The sequence below is a fragment of the Magallana gigas genome, chromosome 9 (assembly GCF_963853765.1).
Source record: "Magallana gigas chromosome 9, xbMagGiga1.1, whole genome shotgun sequence".
Taxonomy (NCBI): Eukaryota; Metazoa; Mollusca; class Bivalvia; order Ostreida; family Ostreidae; genus Magallana; species Magallana gigas.
Genome location: NC_088861.1, coordinates 8,059,961 through 8,080,094, shown reverse-complemented (window position 1 = coordinate 8,080,094; position 20,134 = coordinate 8,059,961).

The following is a 20,134-nucleotide window of genomic DNA, read 5'->3' as shown; positions in this document are numbered from 1 at the left end:
AAAAATATATATATAGATATCACACAAAACAGCAATAATACGCGAAAAGTTTATTATGAATAAAATAAATATATTACATATTTAAAGGGATAATGTGTAAATTTAAAAAAAATGATTCAAGTCTCATTTTAACCCCCCCCCCCCCCCCCCCCCGTTGAAACATGTAAATCTAAAGAATAAATATGTAAAGACTGATAATTTTTATTTAAATAAACTCAAGTTATAATATTGATTCGTTAATTTGTGCTTCTTTGCTGTTGAATTTTGAACCGGATCAAAATTCCACGATGTGGGTCAGTTTCCAACGGATAAGGGTCTTTATTCAACACCATTGGTCTCAATATTTAACGTTGAAATATGACCCCGGGTCAATTTTCAACCCGGGTCAAAATTCTTCGTTACACCGGCCCTAATTTTCGTTCAGCAACGAGGGACCTCTTGAATGAAAGCTCATCAAATTGTCTCTTTCCTGTTAAAATTTCGTGGTTTGAAGTCAGATTCGTTTTCCGGCAAAATGCGTCTGTATTGAAAAACTCTGAAAATGAAAGTAAAAGTAGGGAATTTCTCAGTTTTGGAAAGGGTGTTTATCAAACAATTTCATTTCTTTTCTTCAAATGATAATTCAATTTTGACACTTGTTTTGAAAATTGCAAATCCTCTTTTCTGACATGTGTCAATGATTCTGATTTAAAATGTCCCAATAAATGTATATACACTCTGCAAGTACAAGGATTATTTTGCTGTAAGGCACTACTTTGTTGTCCTACCGATTCTAAAAATAGTTAGAGGGATATACCCAATATAAAACAGTCATTGTGGTTATTTACAATTCTTAGCTTATATATTCACTCTAGACACTATACAGAACCATGATTCCAAATTTGGAAAAATTCAATACATAATTATGGATTTTGCAGCATTGATACACATGCATGAAATTTGAAGAAACAGTCCAGTCATAATTTACCTAAACAACATATAGCTCATTGGCACTCGATGCTCTTCAAATTGCATAAATTGAGGAAACTTTAATCTCAAGAATTAAAATACATGTAAAACATAAACATTCAATATTTTACCAAATTTATTTTGTTCATATTCTTATGAAAAAGCTCAATTATGTCTGATTTTATAAAAAAAATTGTCGTAAAAATCATGAGTTTTTCTTTAGTTACAAAAACGAATTGTTTTCAAACACCACGAAAAAGGTAAAATAGAAAAGTATAGGGATTTCCCTATCCATCAAGGTATTACATGTAGGCATTGGTTTATAAATAATAAAGTTATATGACTCTATAATGTGAGGCCCTCAATTCAGTTTTCGCTCCATTTTGATGCTAGCTTGAGATTACCTTACCAATGACGTCATAATGACGTCATAATGATGAGTTGCTTTTACTCATAATATGTATTACGGTGCGACCGTTGGGGCGAGCGCAGCATGTGATAAAATAATAATTGAATTATGATAAAACAATAAAAATAAAAGTAGCGACGTAAAGTAAATGAATTTGAATGCAGAATAAAATAAACATGCCTATGTTTTCCAGTAAATTATTCATATATTCATAAGATTTTGTTATCTATTTATATATAAAATTTATCTCGGATAAAATGTGTTGAATAATAATGATTCTAACATAATGTACATTACAGTTTATTTCCTCTTTTCTTGCAGCAGACATTTTTCTTAAACTTACATAAAAACAATTGACTTATCACAGAGTCACCCGTTTAAAAAAAATCAAATTTACGTATAAAAAAAAATTGCTGATCATATAAGGAAAATGGATCCCCCGGGAGCATGTAATAAATGGAAGTGAAAATAAAGACACTATTGAGCAGCTAAAGAGCTAAAGGATACTACGCACTCCCAATTCTTCACCCGGATTAGAATTATCCTGATTTTGAGAATTTCTTTTTCTTTTTGCTTGCGAAGATTTTTTGAATGATGTTGCCACGCCCCCTTTTAAAAAAACTTTTGGAAATTACCGTAAATATAGTGAATAAAATAAATGTGAGCATTCATCCAAATGAGAGCAAGCTACAGCTGTTTCCTATCTTTGAAGAAATGTCCCCATTCGTTAGCTCTGCAAGATTTTGAGAAGATTTTGGTATTTATATTTCAGCAGATTTACAATTACTACTTAGAGTAATTTCCCCTTATTGTGACGTCAAAGTTCACGTCAGTCAAGTGTCGTCTGTCTCTTTAAAAAAAAAAACCTACGCGAAATATACTGTTTTGTTTACTTAAAAGCATTATGTTCTTGAAATTACATAATTGATCTGTTTCTCAAAAGTTCTACTTTGATTCTCGCGAGATGGTATCCAGTCTAGTGAGATCGACCGACATTGAGGAATTGCATTGTGGGTCGAAATTTACTGACGCCGAAAAATTCTGTCGGATCAATGTGTAAGAAATCCATTTTGACGTCACTCGAAATGACGATAACTCCGTTAGTCTTATGTAATGGATGTTGCGTTGTGTCAGCAGTATATTTACAATGCATGTACATAGTCGTTTATCTTGTTCTCGTGAGAGTGTGAAATAGGAAACCAAAATAACAGGGAACTACTGGGACGATTAAAACAAGGCATTACTGGTCCGATTTACTGACGCCAAAAAAATGCGTTGAATGAATGTGCAAATAGTCCGAATATTCTATTCACACACGCCTTGCCGGTAGAGCTCGCTTCGCGCCGGCACTGCGCGCCGGCGAGCTGCGCTCGCTATAAGTGTAATATTTGCTGAACTTTTATTTAAGCCTAATTTCGGAACAAATGCACATGACTTTACTCAATAAATATATGTCATAGGGAAAAGAAACTTGCTAATAAGGATTTTTTCTTTTACTCTTGTATATTGTTACCATGGTAACAAATTTAACAAAAACTATCAAAAGAAATATCTTAAATTGTGGAAGAGAGTCTACATTTAACTAAAGTTCAAAATCCAGAAGAACAAGAAATACCCTCTAAGTCTGTGAAATATGTATAATCAATGTAAAGTTTCCCAGTATCTAATATTCTAAATTATCTGCATGTAAAATACTGGCCAGGGTATATAGTTTTTACAGGTTCCTTCTTTTAAACTTAGACGAGTGTAGTTACAAAAATAAATTTTACTTACATCAAGTGTGGCTCATTGTTGTGTTTTATTTTTCGAAGAAGTTCCATTTCAATTTACATGTTATCTAAAATGAAATGTTTTGATTTAATTCTACATTATCAATCACTATCCACAACATTTGCAATTCCATGTCAAAAGCAGCCACATGTTGAAAATCCTGGGGGGGGGGGGGTGTCGTTGTGATGGATATTTTCTTAGAAGATGTGCTATTAAAATGATTAAACTTGTTGAAATTGTTGGAAATCTAGTTTATTCACATAAATGAGAAGATGTACAAAAGAAAAATGCAGGTTTATCATAATAATTGCAAATAAACAAGAAATATGCCTCACCAGCATGGAGCTTAATATGGGTATAGTCCACTAATGCATTTTCCATAGGCGGTAATGTTAACGTTATGGTTCATAGCTCCGGCCCTAATTTTCGTTCAGCAACGAGGGACCTCTTGAATGAAAGCTCATCAAATTGTCTCTTTCCTGTTAAAATTTCGTGGTTTGAAGTCAGATTCGTTTTCCGGCAAAATGCGTCTGTATTGAAAAACTCTGAAAATGAAAGTAAAAGTAGGGAATTTCTCAGTTTTGGAAAGGGTGTATATCAAACAATTTCATTTCTTTTCTTCAAATGATAATTCAATTTTGACACTTGTTTTGAAAATTGCAAATCCTCTTTTCTGACATGTGTCAATGATTCTGATTTAAAATGTCCCAATAAATGTATATACACTCTGCAAGTACAAGGATTATTTTGCTGTAAGGCACTACTTTGTTGTCCTACCGATTCTAAGCATAGTTAGAGGGATATACCCAATATAAAACAGTCATTGTGGTTATTTACAATTCTTAGCTTATATATTCACTCTAGACACTATACAGAACCATGATTCCAAATTTGGAAAAATTCAATACATAATTATGGATTTTGCAGCATTGATACACATGCATGAAATTTGAAGAAACAGTCCAGTCATAATTTACCTAAACAACATATAGCTCATTGGCACTCGATGCTCTTCAAATTGCATAAATTGAGGAAACTTTAATCTCAAGAATTAAAATACATGTAAAACATAAACATTCAATATTTTACCAAATTTATTTTGTTCATATTCTCATGAAAAAGCTCAATTATGTCTGATTTTATAAAAAAATTGTCGTAAAAATCATGAGTTTTTCTTTAGTTACAAAAAAGAATTGTTTTCAGACACCACGAAAAAGGTAAAATAGAAAAGTATAGGGATTTCCCTATCCATCAAGGTATTACATGTAGGTATTGGTTTATAAATAATAAAGTTATATGACTCTATAATGTGAGGCCCTCAATTCAGTTTTCACTCCATTTTGATGCTAGCTTGAGACTACCTTACCTATGACGTCATAATGATGAGTTGCTTTTACTCATAATATGTATTACGGTGCGACCGTTGGGGCGAGCGCAGCATGTGATAAAATAATAATTGAATTATGATAAAACAATAAAAATAAAAGTAGCGACGTAAAGTAAATGAATTTGAATGCAGAATAAAATAAACATGCCTATGTTTTCCAGTAAATTATTCATATATTCATAAGATTTTGTTATCTATTTATATATAAAATTTATCTCGGATAAAATGTGTTGAATAATAATGATTCTAACATAATGTACATTACAGTTTATTTCCTCTTTTCTTGCAGCAGACATTTTTCTTAAACTTACATAAAAACAATTGACTTATCACAGAGTCACCCGTTTAAAAAAAATCAAATTTACGTATAAAAAAAAATTGCTGATCATATAAGGAAAATGGATCCCCCGGGAGCATGTAATAAATGGAAGTGAAAATAAAGACACTATTGAGCAGCTAAAGAGCTAAAGGATACTACGCACTCCCAATTCTTCACCCGGATTAGAATTATCCTGATTTTGAGAATTTCTTTTTCTTTTTGCTTGCGAAGATTTTTTGAATGATGTTGCCACGCCCCCTTTTAAAAAAACTTTTGGAAATTACCGTAAATATAGTGAATAAAATAAATGTGAGCATTCATCCAAATGAGAGCAAGCTACAGCTGTTTCCTATCTTTGAAGAAATGTCCCCATTCGTTAGCTCTGCAAGATTTTGAGAAGATTTTGGTATTTATATTTCAGCAGATTTACAATTACTACTTAGAGTAATTTCCCCTTATTGTGACGTCAAAGTTCACGTCAGTCAAGTGTCGTCTGTCTCTTTAAAAAAAAAAACCTACGCGAAATATACTGTTTTGTTTACTTAAAAGCATTATGTTCTTGAAATTACATAATTGATCTGTTTCTCAAAAGTTCTACTTTGATTCTCGCGAGATGGTATCCAGTCTAGTGAGATCGACCGACATTGAGGAATTGCATTGTGGGTCGAAATTTACTGACGCCGAAAAATTCTGTCGGATCAATGTGTAAGAAATCCATTTTGACGTCACTCGAAATGACGATAACTCCGTTAGTCTTATGTAATGGATGTTGCGTTGTGTCAGCAGTATATTTACAATGCATGTACATAGTCGTTTATCTTGTTCTCGTGAGAGTGTGAAATAGGAAACCAAAATAACAGGGAACTACTGGGACGATTAAAACAAGGCATTACTGGTCCGATTTACTGACGCCAAAAAAATGCGTTGAATGAATGTGCAAATAGTCCGAATATTCTATTCACACACGCCTTGCCGGTAGAGCTCGCTTCGCGCCGGCACTGCGCGCCGGCGAGCTGCGCTCGCTATAAGTGTAATATTTGCTGAACTTTTATTTAAGCCTAATTTCGGAACAAATGCACATGACTTTACTCAATAAATATATGTCATAGGGAAAAGAAACTTGCTAATAAGGATTTTTTCTTTTACTCTTGTATATTGTTACCATGTAACAAATTTAACAAAAACTATCAAAAGAAATATCTTAAATTGTGGAAGAGAGTCTACATTTAACTAAAGTTCAAAATCCAGAAGAACAAGAAATACCCTCTAAGTCTGTGAAATATGTATAATCAATGTAAAGTTTCCCAGTATCTAATATTCTAAATTATCTGCATGTAAAATACTGGCCAGGGTATATAGTTTTTACAGGTTCCTTCTTTTAAACTTAGACGAGTGTAGTTACAAAAATAAATTTTACTTACATCAAGTGTGGCTCATTGTTGTGTTTTATTTTTCGAAGAAGTTCCATTTCAATTTACATGTTATCTAAAATGAAATGTTTTGATTTAATTCTAAATTATCAATCACTATCCACAACATTTGCAATTCCATGTCAAAAGCAGCCACATGTTGAAAATCCTGGGGGGGGGGGGGGGGGGGGGTGTCGTTGTGATGGATATTTTCTTAGAAGATGTGCTATTAAAATGATTAAACTTGTTGAAATTGTTGGAAATCTAGTTTATTCACATAAATGAGAAGATGTACAAAAGAAAAATGCAGGTTTATCATAATAATTGCAAATAAACAAGAAATATGCCTCACCAGCATGGAGCTTAATATGGGTATAGTCCACTAATGCATTTTCCATAGGCGGTAATGTTAACGTTATGGTTCATAGCTCCGGCCCTAATTTTCGTTCAGCAACGAGGGACCTCTTGAATGAAAGCTCATCAAATTGTCTCTTTCCTGTTAAAATTTCGTGGTTTGAAGTCAGATTCGTTTTCCGGCAAAATGCGTCTGTATTGAAAAACTCTGAAAATGAAAGTAAAAGTAGGGAATTTCTCAGTTTTGGAAAGGGTGTATATCAAACAATTTCATTTCTTTTCTTTAAATGATAATTCAATTTTGACACTTGTTTTGAAAATTGCAAATCCTCTTTTCTGACATGTGTCAATGATTCTGATTTAAAATGTCCCAATAAATGTATATACACTCTTCAAGTACAAGGATTATTTTGCTGTAAGGCACTACTTTGTTGTCCTACCGATTCTAAAAATAGTTAGAGGGATATACCCAATATAAAACAGTCATTGTGGTTATTTACAATTCTTAGCTTATATATTCACTCTAGACACTATACAGAACCATGATTCCAAATTTGGAAAAATTCAATACATAATTATGGATTTTGCAGCATTGATACACATGCATGAAATTTGAAGAAACAGTCCAGTCATAATTTACCTAAACAACATATAGCTCATTGGCACTCGATGCTCTTCAAATTGCATAAATTGAGGAAACTTTAATCTCAAGAATTAAAATACATGTAAAACATAAACATTCAATATTTTACCAAATTTATTTTGTTCATATTCTCATGAAAAAGCTCAATTATGTCTGATTTTATAAAAAAAAATTGTCGTAAAAATCATGAGTTTTTCTTTAGTTACAAAAAAGAATTGTTTTCAAACACCACGAAAAAGGTAAAATAGAAAAGTATAGGGATTTCCCTATCCATCAAGGTATTACATGTAGGCATTGGTTTATAAATAATAAAGTTATATGACTCTATAATGTGAGGCCCTCAATTCAGTTTTCGCTCCATTTTGATGCTAGCTTGAGATTACCTTACCAATGACGTCATAATGACGTCATAATGATGAGTTGTTTTTACTCATAATGTGTATTACGGTGCGACCGTTGGGGCGAGCGCAGCATGTGATAAAATAATAATTGAATTATGATAAAACAATAAAAATAAAAGTAGCGACGTAAAGTAAATGAATTTGAATGCAGAATAAAATAAACATGCCTATGTTTTCCAGTAAATTTTCATTATTCATATTTTCATAAGATTTTGTTATCTATTTATATATAAAATTTATCTCGGATAAAATGTGTTGAATAATAATGATTCTAACATAATGTACATTACAGTTTATTTCCTCTTTTCTTGCAGCAGACATTTTTCTTAAACTTACATAAAAACAATTGACTTATCACAGAGTCACCCGTTTAAAAAAAATCAAATTTACGTATAAAAAAAAATTGCTGATCATATAAGGAAAATGGATCCCCCGGGAGCATGTAATAAATGGAAGTGAAAATAAAGACACTATTGAGCAGCTAAAGAGCTAAAGGATACTACGCACTCCCAATTCTTCACCCGGATTAGAATTATCCTGATTTTGAGAATTTCTTTTTCTTTTTGCTTGCGAAGATTTTTTGAATGATGTTGCCACGCCCCCTTTTAAAAAAACTTTTGGAAATTACCGTAAATATAGTGAATAAAATAAATGTGAGCATTCATCCAAATGAGAGCAAGCTACAGCTGTTTCCTATCTTTGAAGAAATGTCCCCATTCGTTAGCTCTGCAAGATTTTGAGAAGATTTTGGTATTTATATTTCAGCAGATTTACAATTACTACTTAGAGTAATTTCCCCTTATTGTGACGTCAAAGTTCACGTCAGTCAAGTGTCGTCTGTCTCTTTAAAAAAAAACCTACGCGAAATATACTGTTTTGTTTACTTAAAAGCATTATGTTCTTGAAATTACATAATTGATCTGTTTCTCAAAAGTTCTACTTTGATTCTCGCGAGATGGTATCCAGTCTAGTGAGATCGACCGACATTGAGGAATTGCATTGTGGGTCGAAATTTACTGACGCCGAAAAATTCTGTCGGATCAATGTGTAAGAAATCCATTTTGACGTCACTCGAAAGGACGATAACTCCGTTAGTCTTATGTAATGGATGTTGCGTTGTGTCAGCAGTATATTTACAATGCATGTACATAGTCGTTTATCTTGTTCTCGTGAGAGTGTGAAATAGGAAACCAAAATAACAGGGAACTACTTGGACGATTAAAACAAGGCATTACTGGTCCGATTTACTGACGCCAAAAAAATGCGTTGAATGAATGTGCAAATAGTCCGAATATTCTATTCACACACGCCTTGCCGGTAGAGCTCGCTTCGCGCCGGCACTGCGCGCCGGCGAGCTGCGCTCGCTATAAGTGTAATATTTGCTGAACTTTTATTTAAGCCTAATTTCGGAACAAATGCACATGACTTTACTCAATAAATATATGTCATAGGGAAAAGAAACTTGCTAATAAGGATTTTTTCTTTTACTCTTGTATATTGTTACCATGGTAACAAATTTAACAAAAACTATCAAAAGAAATATCTTAAATTGTGGAAGAGAGTCTACATTTAACTAAAGTTCAAAATCCAGAAGAACAAGAAATACCCTCTAAGTCTGTGAAATATGTATAATCAATGTAAAGTTTCCCAGTATCTAATATTCTAAATTATCTGCATGTAAAATACTGGCCAGGGTATATAGTTTTTACAGGTTCCTTCTTTTAAACTTAGACGAGTGTAGTTACAAAAATAAATTTTACTTACATCAAGTGTGGCTCATTGTTGTGTTTTATTTTTCGAAGAAGTTCCATTTCAATTTACATGTTATCTAAAATGAAATGTTTTGATTTAATTCTACATTATCAATCACTATCCACAACATTTGCAATTCCATGTCAAAAGCAGCCACATGTTGAAAATCCTGGGGGGGGGGGGTGTCGTTGTGATGGATATTTTCTTAGAAGATGTGCTATTAAAATGATTAAACTTGTTGAAATTGTTGGAAATCTAGTTTATTCACATAAATGAGAAGATGTACAAAAGAAAAATGCAGGTTTATCATAATAATTGCAAATAAACAAGAAATATGCCTCACCAGCATGGAGCTTAATATGGGTATAGTCCACTAATGCATTTTCCATAAGCGGTAATGTTAACGTTATGGTTCATAGCTCCGGCCCTAATTTTCGTTCAGCAACGAGGGACCTCTTGAATGAAAGCTCATCAAATTGTCTCTTTCCTGTTAAAATTTCGTGGTTTGAAGTCAGATTCGTTTTCCGGCAAAATGCGTCTGTATTGAAAAACTCTGAAAATGAAAGTAAAAGTAGGGAATTTCTCAGTTTTGGAAAGGGTGTATATCAAACAATTTCATTTCTTTTCTTCAAATGATAATTCAATTTTGACACTTGTTTTGAAAATTGCAAATCCTCTTTTCTGACATGTGTCAATGATTCTGATTTAAAATGTCCCAATAAATGTATATACACTCTGCAAGTACAAGGATTATTTTGCTGTAAGGCACTACTTTGTTGTCCTACCGATTCTAAGCATAGTTAGAGGGATATACCCAATATAAAACAGTCATTGTGGTTATTTACAATTCTTAGCTTATATATTCACTCTAGACACTATACAGAACCATGATTCCAAATTTGGAAAAATTCAATACATAATTATGGATTTTGCAGCATTGATACACATGCATGAAATTTGAAGAAACAGTCCAGTCATAATTTACCTAAACAACATATAGCTCATTGGCACTCGATGCTCTTCAAATTGCATAAATTGAGGAAACTTTAATCTCAAGAATTAAAATACATGTAAAACATAAACATTCAATATTTTACCAAATTTATTTTGTTCATATTCTCATGAAAAAGCTCAATTATGTCTGATTTTATAAAAAAATTGTCGTAAAAATCATGAGTTTTTCTTTAGTTACAAAAAAGAATTGTTTTCAGACACCACGAAAAAGGTAAAATAGAAAAGTATAGGGATTTCCCTATCCATCAAGGTATTACATGTAGGTATTGGTTTATAAATAATAAAGTTATATGACTCTATAATGTGAGGCCCTCAATTCAGTTTTCACTCCATTTTGATGCTAGCTTGAGACTACCTTACCTATGACGTCATAATGATGAGTTGCTTTTACTCATAATATGTATTACGGTGCGACCGTTGGGGCGAGCGCAGCATGTGATAAAATAATAATTGAATTATGATAAAACAATAAAAATAAAAGTAGCGACGTAAAGTAAATGAATTTGAATGCAGAATAAAATAAACATGCCTATGTTTTCCAGTAAATTATTCATATATTCATAAGATTTTGTTATCTATTTATATATAAAATTTATCTCGGATAAAATGTGTTGAATAATAATGATTCTAACATAATGTACATTACAGTTTATTTCCTCTTTTCTTGCAGCAGACATTTTTCTTAAACTTACATAAAAACAATTGACTTATCACAGAGTCACCCGTTTAAAAAAAATCAAATTTACGTATAAAAAAAAATTGCTGATCATATAAGGAAAATGGATCCCCCGGGAGCATGTAATAAATGGAAGTGAAAATAAAGACACTATTGAGCAGCTAAAGAGCTAAAGGATACTACGCACTCCCAATTCTTCACCCGGATTAGAATTATCCTGATTTTGAGAATTTCTTTTTCTTTTTGCTTGCGAAGATTTTTTGAATGATGTTGCCACGCCCCCTTTTAAAAAAACTTTTGGAAATTACCGTAAATATAGTGAATAAAATAAATGTGAGCATTCATCCAAATGAGAGCAAGCTACAGCTGTTTCCTATCTTTGAAGAAATGTCCCCATTCGTTAGCTCTGCAAGATTTTGAGAAGATTTTGGTATTTATATTTCAGCAGATTTACAATTACTACTTAGAGTAATTTCCCCTTATTGTGACGTCAAAGTTCACGTCAGTCAAGTGTCGTCTGTCTCTTTAAAAAAAAAAACCTACGCGAAATATACTGTTTTGTTTACTTAAAAGCATTATGTTCTTGAAATTACATAATTGATCTGTTTCTCAAAAGTTCTACTTTGATTCTCGCGAGATGGTATCCAGTCTAGTGAGATCGACCGACATTGAGGAATTGCATTGTGGGTCGAAATTTACTGACGCCGAAAAATTCTGTCGGATCAATGTGTAAGAAATCCATTTTGACGTCACTCGAAATGACGATAACTCCGTTAGTCTTATGTAATGGATGTTGCGTTGTGTCAGCAGTATATTTACAATGCATGTACATAGTCATTTATCTTGTTCTCGTGAGAGTGTGAAATAGGAAACCAAAATAACAGGGAACTACTGGGACGATTAAAACAAGGCATTACTGGTCCGATTTACTGACGCCAAAAAAATGCGTTGAATGAATGTGCAAATAGTCCGAATATTCTATTCACACACGCCTTGCCGGTAGAGCTCGCTTCGCGCCGGCACTGCGCGCCGGCGAGCTGCGCTCGCTATAAGTGTAATATTTGCTGAACTTTTATTTAAGCCTAATTTCGGAACAAATGCACATGACTTTACTCAATAAATATATGTCATAGGGAAAAGAAACTTGCTAATAAGGATTTTTTCTTTTACTCTTGTATATTGTTACCATGTAACAAATTTAACAAAAACTATCAAAAGAAATATCTTAAATTGTGGAAGAGAGTCTACATTTAACTAAAGTTCAAAATCCAGAAGAACAAGAAATACCCTCTAAGTCTGTGAAATATGTATAATCAATGTAAAGTTTCCCAGTATCTAATATTCTAAATTATCTGCATGTAAAATACTGGCCAGGGTATATAGTTTTTACAGGTTCCTTCTTTTAAACTTAGACGAGTGTAGTTACAAAAATAAATTTTACTTACATCAAGTGTGGCTCATTGTTGTGTTTTATTTTTCGAAGAAGTTCCATTTCAATTTACATGTTATCTAAAATGAAATGTTTTGATTTAATTCTAAATTATCAATCACTATCCACAACATTTGCAATTCCATGTCAAAAGCAGCCACATGTTGAAAATCCTGGGGGGGGGGGGGTGTCGTTGTGATGGATATTTTCTTAGAAGATGTGCTATTAAAATGATTAAACTTGTTGAAATTGTTGGAAATCTAGTTTATTCACATAAATGAGAAGATGTACAAAAGAAAAATGCAGGTTTATCATAATAATTGCAAATAAACAAGAAATATGCCTCACCAGCATGGAGCTTAATATGGGTATAGTCCACTAATGCATTTTCCATAGGCGGTAATGTTAACGTTATGGTTCATAGCTCCGGCCCTAATTTTCGTTCAGCAACGAGGGACCTCTTGAATGAAAGCTCATCAAATTGTCTCTTTCCTGTTAAAATTTCGTGGTTTGAAGTCAGATTCGTTTTCCGGCAAAATGCGTCTGTATTGAAAAACTCTGAAAATGAAAGTAAAAGTAGGGAATTTCTCAGTTTTGGAAAGGGTGTATATCAAACAATTTCATTTCTTTTCTTTAAATGATAATTCAATTTTGACACTTGTTTTGAAAATTGCAAATCCTCTTTTCTGACATGTGTCAATGATTCTGATTTAAAATGTCCCAATAAATGTATATACACTCTTCAAGTACAAGGATTATTTTGCTGTAAGGCACTACTTTGTTGTCCTACCGATTCTAAAAATAGTTAGAGGGATATACCCAATATAAAACAGTCATTGTGGTTATTTACAATTCTTAGCTTATATATTCACTCTAGACACTATACAGAACCATGATTCCAAATTTGGAAAAATTCAATACATAATTATGGATTTTGCAGCATTGATACACATGCATGAAATTTGAAGAAACAGTCCAGTCATAATTTACCTAAACAACATATAGCTCATTGGCACTCGATGCTCTTCAAATTGCATAAATTGAGGAAACTTTAATCTCAAGAATTAAAATACATGTAAAACATAAACATTCAATATTTTACCAAATTTATTTTGTTCATATTCTCATGAAAAAGCTCAATTATGTCTGATTTTATAAAAAAAAATTGTCGTAAAAATCATGAGTTTTTCTTTAGTTACAAAAAAGAATTGTTTTCAAACACCACGAAAAAGGTAAAATAGAAAAGTATAGGGATTTCCCTATCCATCAAGGTATTACATGTAGGCATTGGTTTATAAATAATAAAGTTATATGACTCTATAATGTGAGGCCCTCAATTCAGTTTTCGCTCCATTTTGATGCTAGCTTGAGATTACCTTACCAATGACGTCATAATGACGTCATAGTGATGAGTTGTTTTTACTCATAATGTGTATTACGGTGCGACCGTTGGGGCGAGCGCAGCATGTGATAAAATAATAATTGAATTATGATAAAACAATAAAAATAAAAGTAGCGACGTAAAGTAAATGAATTTGAATGCAGAATAAAATAAACATGCCTATGTTTTCCAGTAAATTTTCATTATTCATATTTTCATAAGATTTTGTTATCTATTTATATATAAAATTTATCTCGGATAAAATGTGTTGAATAATAATGATTCTAACATAATGTACATTACAGTTTATTTCCTCTTTTCTTGCAGCAGACATTTTTCTTAAACTTACATAAAAACAATTGACTTATCACAGAGTCACCCGTTTAAAAAAAATCAAATTTACGTATAAAAAAAAATTGCTGATCATATAAGGAAAATGGATCCCCCGGGAGCATGTAATAAATGGAAGTGAAAATAAAGACACTATTGAGCAGCTAAAGAGCTAAAGGATACTACGCACTCCCAATTCTTCACCCGGATTAGAATTATCCTGATTTTGAGAATTTCTTTTTCTTTTTGCTTGCGAAGATTTTTTGAATGATGTTGCCACGCCCCCTTTTAAAAAAACTTTTGGAAATTACCGTAAATATAGTGAATAAAATAAATGTGAGCATTCATCCAAATGAGAGCAAGCTACAGCTGTTTCCTATCTTTGAAGAAATGTCCCCATTCGTTAGCTCTGCAAGATTTTGAGAAGATTTTGGTATTTATATTTCAGCAGATTTACAATTACTACTTAGAGTAATTTCCCCTTATTGTGACGTCAAAGTTCACGTCAGTCAAGTGTCGTCTGTCTCTTTAAAAAAAAAAACCTACGCGAAATATACTGTTTTGTTTACTTAAAAGCATTATGTTCTTGAAATTACATAATTGATCTGTTTCTCAAAAGTTCTACTTTGATTCTCGCGAGATGGTATCCAGTCTAGTGAGATCGACCGACATTGAGGAATTGCATTGTGGGTCGAAATTTACTGACGCCGAAAAATTCTGTCGGATCAATGTGTAAGAAATCCATTTTGACGTCACTCGAAAGGACGATAACTCCGTTAGTCTTATGTAATGGATGTTGCGTTGTGTCAGCAGTATATTTACAATGCATGTACATAGTCGTTTATCTTGTTCTCGTGAGAGTGTGAAATAGGAAACCAAAATAACAGGGAACTACTTGGACGATTAAAACAAGGCATTACTGGTCCGATTTACTGACGCCAAAAAAATGCGTTGAATGAATGTGCAAATAGTCCGAATATTCTATTCACACACGCCTTGCCGGTAGAGCTCGCTTCGCGCCGGCACTGCGCGCCGGCGAGCTGCGCTCGCTATAAGTGTAATATTTGCTGAACTTTTATTTAAGCCTAATTTCGGAACAAATGCACATGACTTTACTCAATAAATATATGTCATAGGGAAAAGAAACTTGCTAATAAGGATTTTTTCTTTTACTCTTGTATATTGTTACCATGGTAACAAATTTAACAAAAACTATCAAAAGAAATATCTTAAATTGTGGAAGAGAGTCTACATTTAACTAAAGTTCAAAATCCAGAAGAACAAGAAATACCCTCTAAGTCTGTGAAATATGTATAATCAATGTAAAGTTTCCCAGTATCTAATATTCTAAATTATCTGCATGTAAAATACTGGCCAGGGTATATAGTTTTTACAGGTTCCTTCTTTTAAACTTAGACGAGTGTAGTTACAAAAATAAATTTTACTTACATCAAGTGTGGCTCATTGTTGTGTTTTATTTTTCGAAGAAGTTCCATTTCAATTTACATGTTATCTAAAATGAAATGTTTTGATTTAATTCTACATTATCAATCACTATCCACAACATTTGCAATTCCATGTCAAAAGCAGCCACATGTTGAAAATCCTGGGGGGGGGGGGGGGGGTGTCGTTGTGATGGATATTTTCTTAGAAGATGTGCTATTAAAATGATTAAACTTGTTGAAATTGTTGGAAATCTAGTTTATTCACATAAATGAGAAGATGTACAAAAGAAAAATGCAGGTTTATCATAATAATTGCAAATAAACAAGAAATATGCCTCACCAGCATGGAGCTTAATATGGGTATAGTCCACTAATGCATTTTCCATAAGCGGTAATGTTAACGTTATGGTTCATAGCTCCGGCCCTAATTTTCGTTCAGCAACGAGGGACCTCTTGAATGAAAGCTCATCAAATTGTCTCTTTCCTGTTAAAATTTCGTGGTTTGAAGTCAGATTCGTTTTCCGGCAAAATGCGTCTGTATTGAAAAACTCTGAAAATGAAAGTAAAAGTAGGGAATTTCTCAGTTTTGGAAAGGGTGTATATCAAACAATTTCATTTCTTTTCTTCAAATGATAATTCAATTTTGACACTTGTTTTGAAAATTGCAAATCCTCTTTTCTGACATGTGTCAATGATTCTGATTTAAAATGTCCCAATAAATGTATATACACTCTGCAAGTACAAGGATTATTTTGCTGTAAGGCACTACTTTGTTGTCCTACCGATTCTAAGCATAGTTAGAGGGATATACCCAATATAAAACAGTCATTGTGGTTATTTACAATTCTTAGCTTATATATTCACTCTAGACACTATACAGAACCATGATTCCAAATTTGGAAAAATTCAATACATAATTATGGATTTTGCAGCATTGATACACATGCATGAAATTTGAAGAAACAGTCCAGTCATAATTTACCTAAACAACATATAGCTCATTGGCACTCGATGCTCTTCAAATTGCATAAATTGAGGAAACTTTAATCTCAAGAATTAAAATACATGTAAAACATAAACATTCAATATTTTACCAAATTTATTTTGTTCATATTCTCATGAAAAAGCTCAATTATGTCTGATTTTATAAAAAAATTGTCGTAAAAATCATGAGTTTTTCTTTAGTTACAAAAAAGAATTGTTTTCAGACACCACGAAAAAGGTAAAATAGAAAAGTATAGGGATTTCCCTATCCATCAAGGTATTACATGTAGGTATTGGTTTATAAATAATAAAGTTATATGACTCTATAATGTGAGGCCCTCAATTCAGTTTTCACTCCATTTTGATGCTAGCTTGAGACTACCTTACCTATGACGTCATAATGATGAGTTGCTTTTACTCATAATATGTATTACGGTGCGACCGTTGGGGCGAGCGCAGCATGTGATAAAATAATAATTGAATTATGATAAAACAATAAAAATAAAAGTAGCGACGTAAAGTAAATGAATTTGAATGCAGAATAAAATAAACATGCCTATGTTTTCCAGTAAATTATTCATATATTCATAAGATTTTGTTATCTATTTATATATAAAATTTATCTCGGATAAAATGTGTTGAATAATAATGATTCTAACATAATGTACATTACAGTTTATTTCCTCTTTTCTTGCAGCAGACATTTTTCTTAAACTTACATAAAAACAATTGACTTATCACAGAGTCACCCGTTTAAAAAAAATCAAATTTACGTATAAAAAAAAATTGCTGATCATATAAGGAAAATGGATCCCCCGGGAGCATGTAATAAATGGAAGTGAAAATAAAGACACTATTGAGCAGCTAAAGAGCTAAAGGATACTACGCACTCCCAATTCTTCACCCGGATTAGAATTATCCTGATTTTGAGAATTTCTTTTTCTTTTTGCTTGCGAAGATTTTTTGAATGATGTTGCCACGCCCCCTTTTAAAAAAACTTTTGGAAATTACCGTAAATATAGTGAATAAAATAAATGTGAGCATTCATCCAAATGAGAGCAAGCTACAGCTGTTTCCTATCTTTGAAGAAATGTCCCCATTCGTTAGCTCTGCAAGATTTTGAGAAGATTTTGGTATTTATATTTCAGCAGATTTACAATTACTACTTAGAGTAATTTCCCCTTATTGTGACGTCAAAGTTCACGTCAGTCAAGTGTCGTCTGTCTCTTTAAAAAAAAAACCTACGCGAAATATACTGTTTTGTTTACTTAAAAGCATTATGTTCTTGAAATTACATAATTGATCTGTTTCTCAAAAGTTCTACTTTGATTCTCGCGAGATGGTATCCAGTCTAGTGAGATCGACCGACATTGAGGAATTGCATTGTGGGTCGAAATTTACTGACGCCGAAAAATTCTGTCGGATCAATGTGTAAGAAATCCATTTTGACGTCACTCGAAAGGACGATAACTCCGTTAGTCTTATGTAATGGATGTTGCGTTGTGTCAGCAGTATATTTACAATGCATGTACATAGTCGTTTATCTTGTTCTCGTGAGAGTGTGAAATAGGAAACCAAAATAACAGGGAACTACTGGGACGATTAAAACAAGGCATTACTGGTCCGATTTACTGACGCCAAAAAAATGCGTTGAATGAATGTGCAAATAGTCCGAATATTCTATTCACACACGCCTTGCCGGTAGAGCTCGCTTCGCGCCGGCACTGCGCGCCGGCGAGCTGCGCTCGCTATAAGTGTAATATTTGCTGAACTTTTATTTAAGCCTAATTTCGGAACAAATGCACATGACTTTACTCAATAAATATATGTCATAGGGAAAAGAAACTTGCTAATAAGGATTTTTTCTTTTACTCTTGTATATTGTTACCATGGTAACAAATTTAACAAAAACTATCAAAAGAAATATCTTAAATTGTGGAAGAGAGTCTACATTTAACTAAAGTTCAAAATCCAGAAGAACAAGAAATACCCTCTAAGTCTGTGAAATATGTATAATCAATGTAAAGTTTCCCAGTATCTAATATTCTAAATTATCTGCATGTAAAATACTGGCCAGGGTATATAGTTTTTACAGGTTCCTTCTTTTAAACTTAGACGAGTGTAGTTACAAAAATAAATTTTACTTACATCAAGTGTGGCTCATTGTTGTGTTTTATTTTTCGAAGAAGTTCCATTTCAATTTACATGTTATCTAAAATGAAATGTTTTGATTTAATTCTACATTATCAATCACTATCCACAACATTTGCAATTCCATGTCAAAAGCAGCCACATGTTGAAAATCCTGGGGGGGGGGTGTCGTTGTGATGGATATTTTCTTAGAAGATGTGCTATTAAAATGATTAAACTTGTTGAAATTGTTGGAAATCTAGTTTATTCACATAAATGAGAAGATGTACAAAAGAAAAATGCAGGTTTATCATAATAATTGCAAATAAACAAGAAATATGCCTCACCAGCATGGAGCTTAATATGGGTATAGTCCACTAATGCATTTTCCATAGGCGGTAATGTTAACGTTATGGTTCATAGCTCCGGCCCTAATTTTCGTTCAGCAACGAGGGACCTCTTGAATGAAAGCTCATCAAATTGTCTCTTTCCTGTTAAAATTTCGTGGTTTGAAGTCAGATTCGTTTTCCGGCAAAATGCGTCTGTATTGAAAAACTCTGAAAATGAAAGTAAAAGTAGGGAATTTCTCAGTTTTGGAAAGGGTGTATATCAAACAATTTCATTTCTTTTCTTCAAATGATAATTCAATTTTGACACTTGTTTTGAAAATTGCAAATCCTCTTTTCTGACATGTGTCAATGATTCTGATTTAAAATGTCCCAATAAATGTATATACACTCTGCAAGTACAAGGATTATTTTGCTGTAAGGCACTACTTTGTTGTCCTACCGATTCTAAGCATAGTTAGAGGGATATACCCAATATAAAACAGTCATTGTGGTTATTTACAATTCTTAGCTTATATATTCACTCTAGACACTATACAGAACCATGATTCCAAATTTGGAAAAATTCAATACATAATTATGGATTTTGCAGCATTGATACACATGCATGAAATTTGAAGAAACAGTCCAGTCATAATTTACCTAAACAACATATAGCTCATTGGCACTCGATGCTCTTCAAATTGCATAAATTGAGGAAACTTTAATCTCAAGAATTAAAATACATGTAAAACATAAACATTCAATATTTTACCAAATTTATTTTGTTCATATTCTCATGAAAAAGCTCAATTATGTCTGATTTTATAAAAAAAATTGTCGTAAAAATCATGAGTTTTTCTTTAGTTACAAAAAAGAATTGTTTTCAGACACCACGAAAAAGGTAAAATAGAAAAGTATAGGGATTTCCCTATCCATCAAGGTATTACATGTAGGTATTGGTTTATAAATAATAAAGTTATATGACTCTATAATGTGAGGCCCTCAATTCAGTTTTCACTCCATT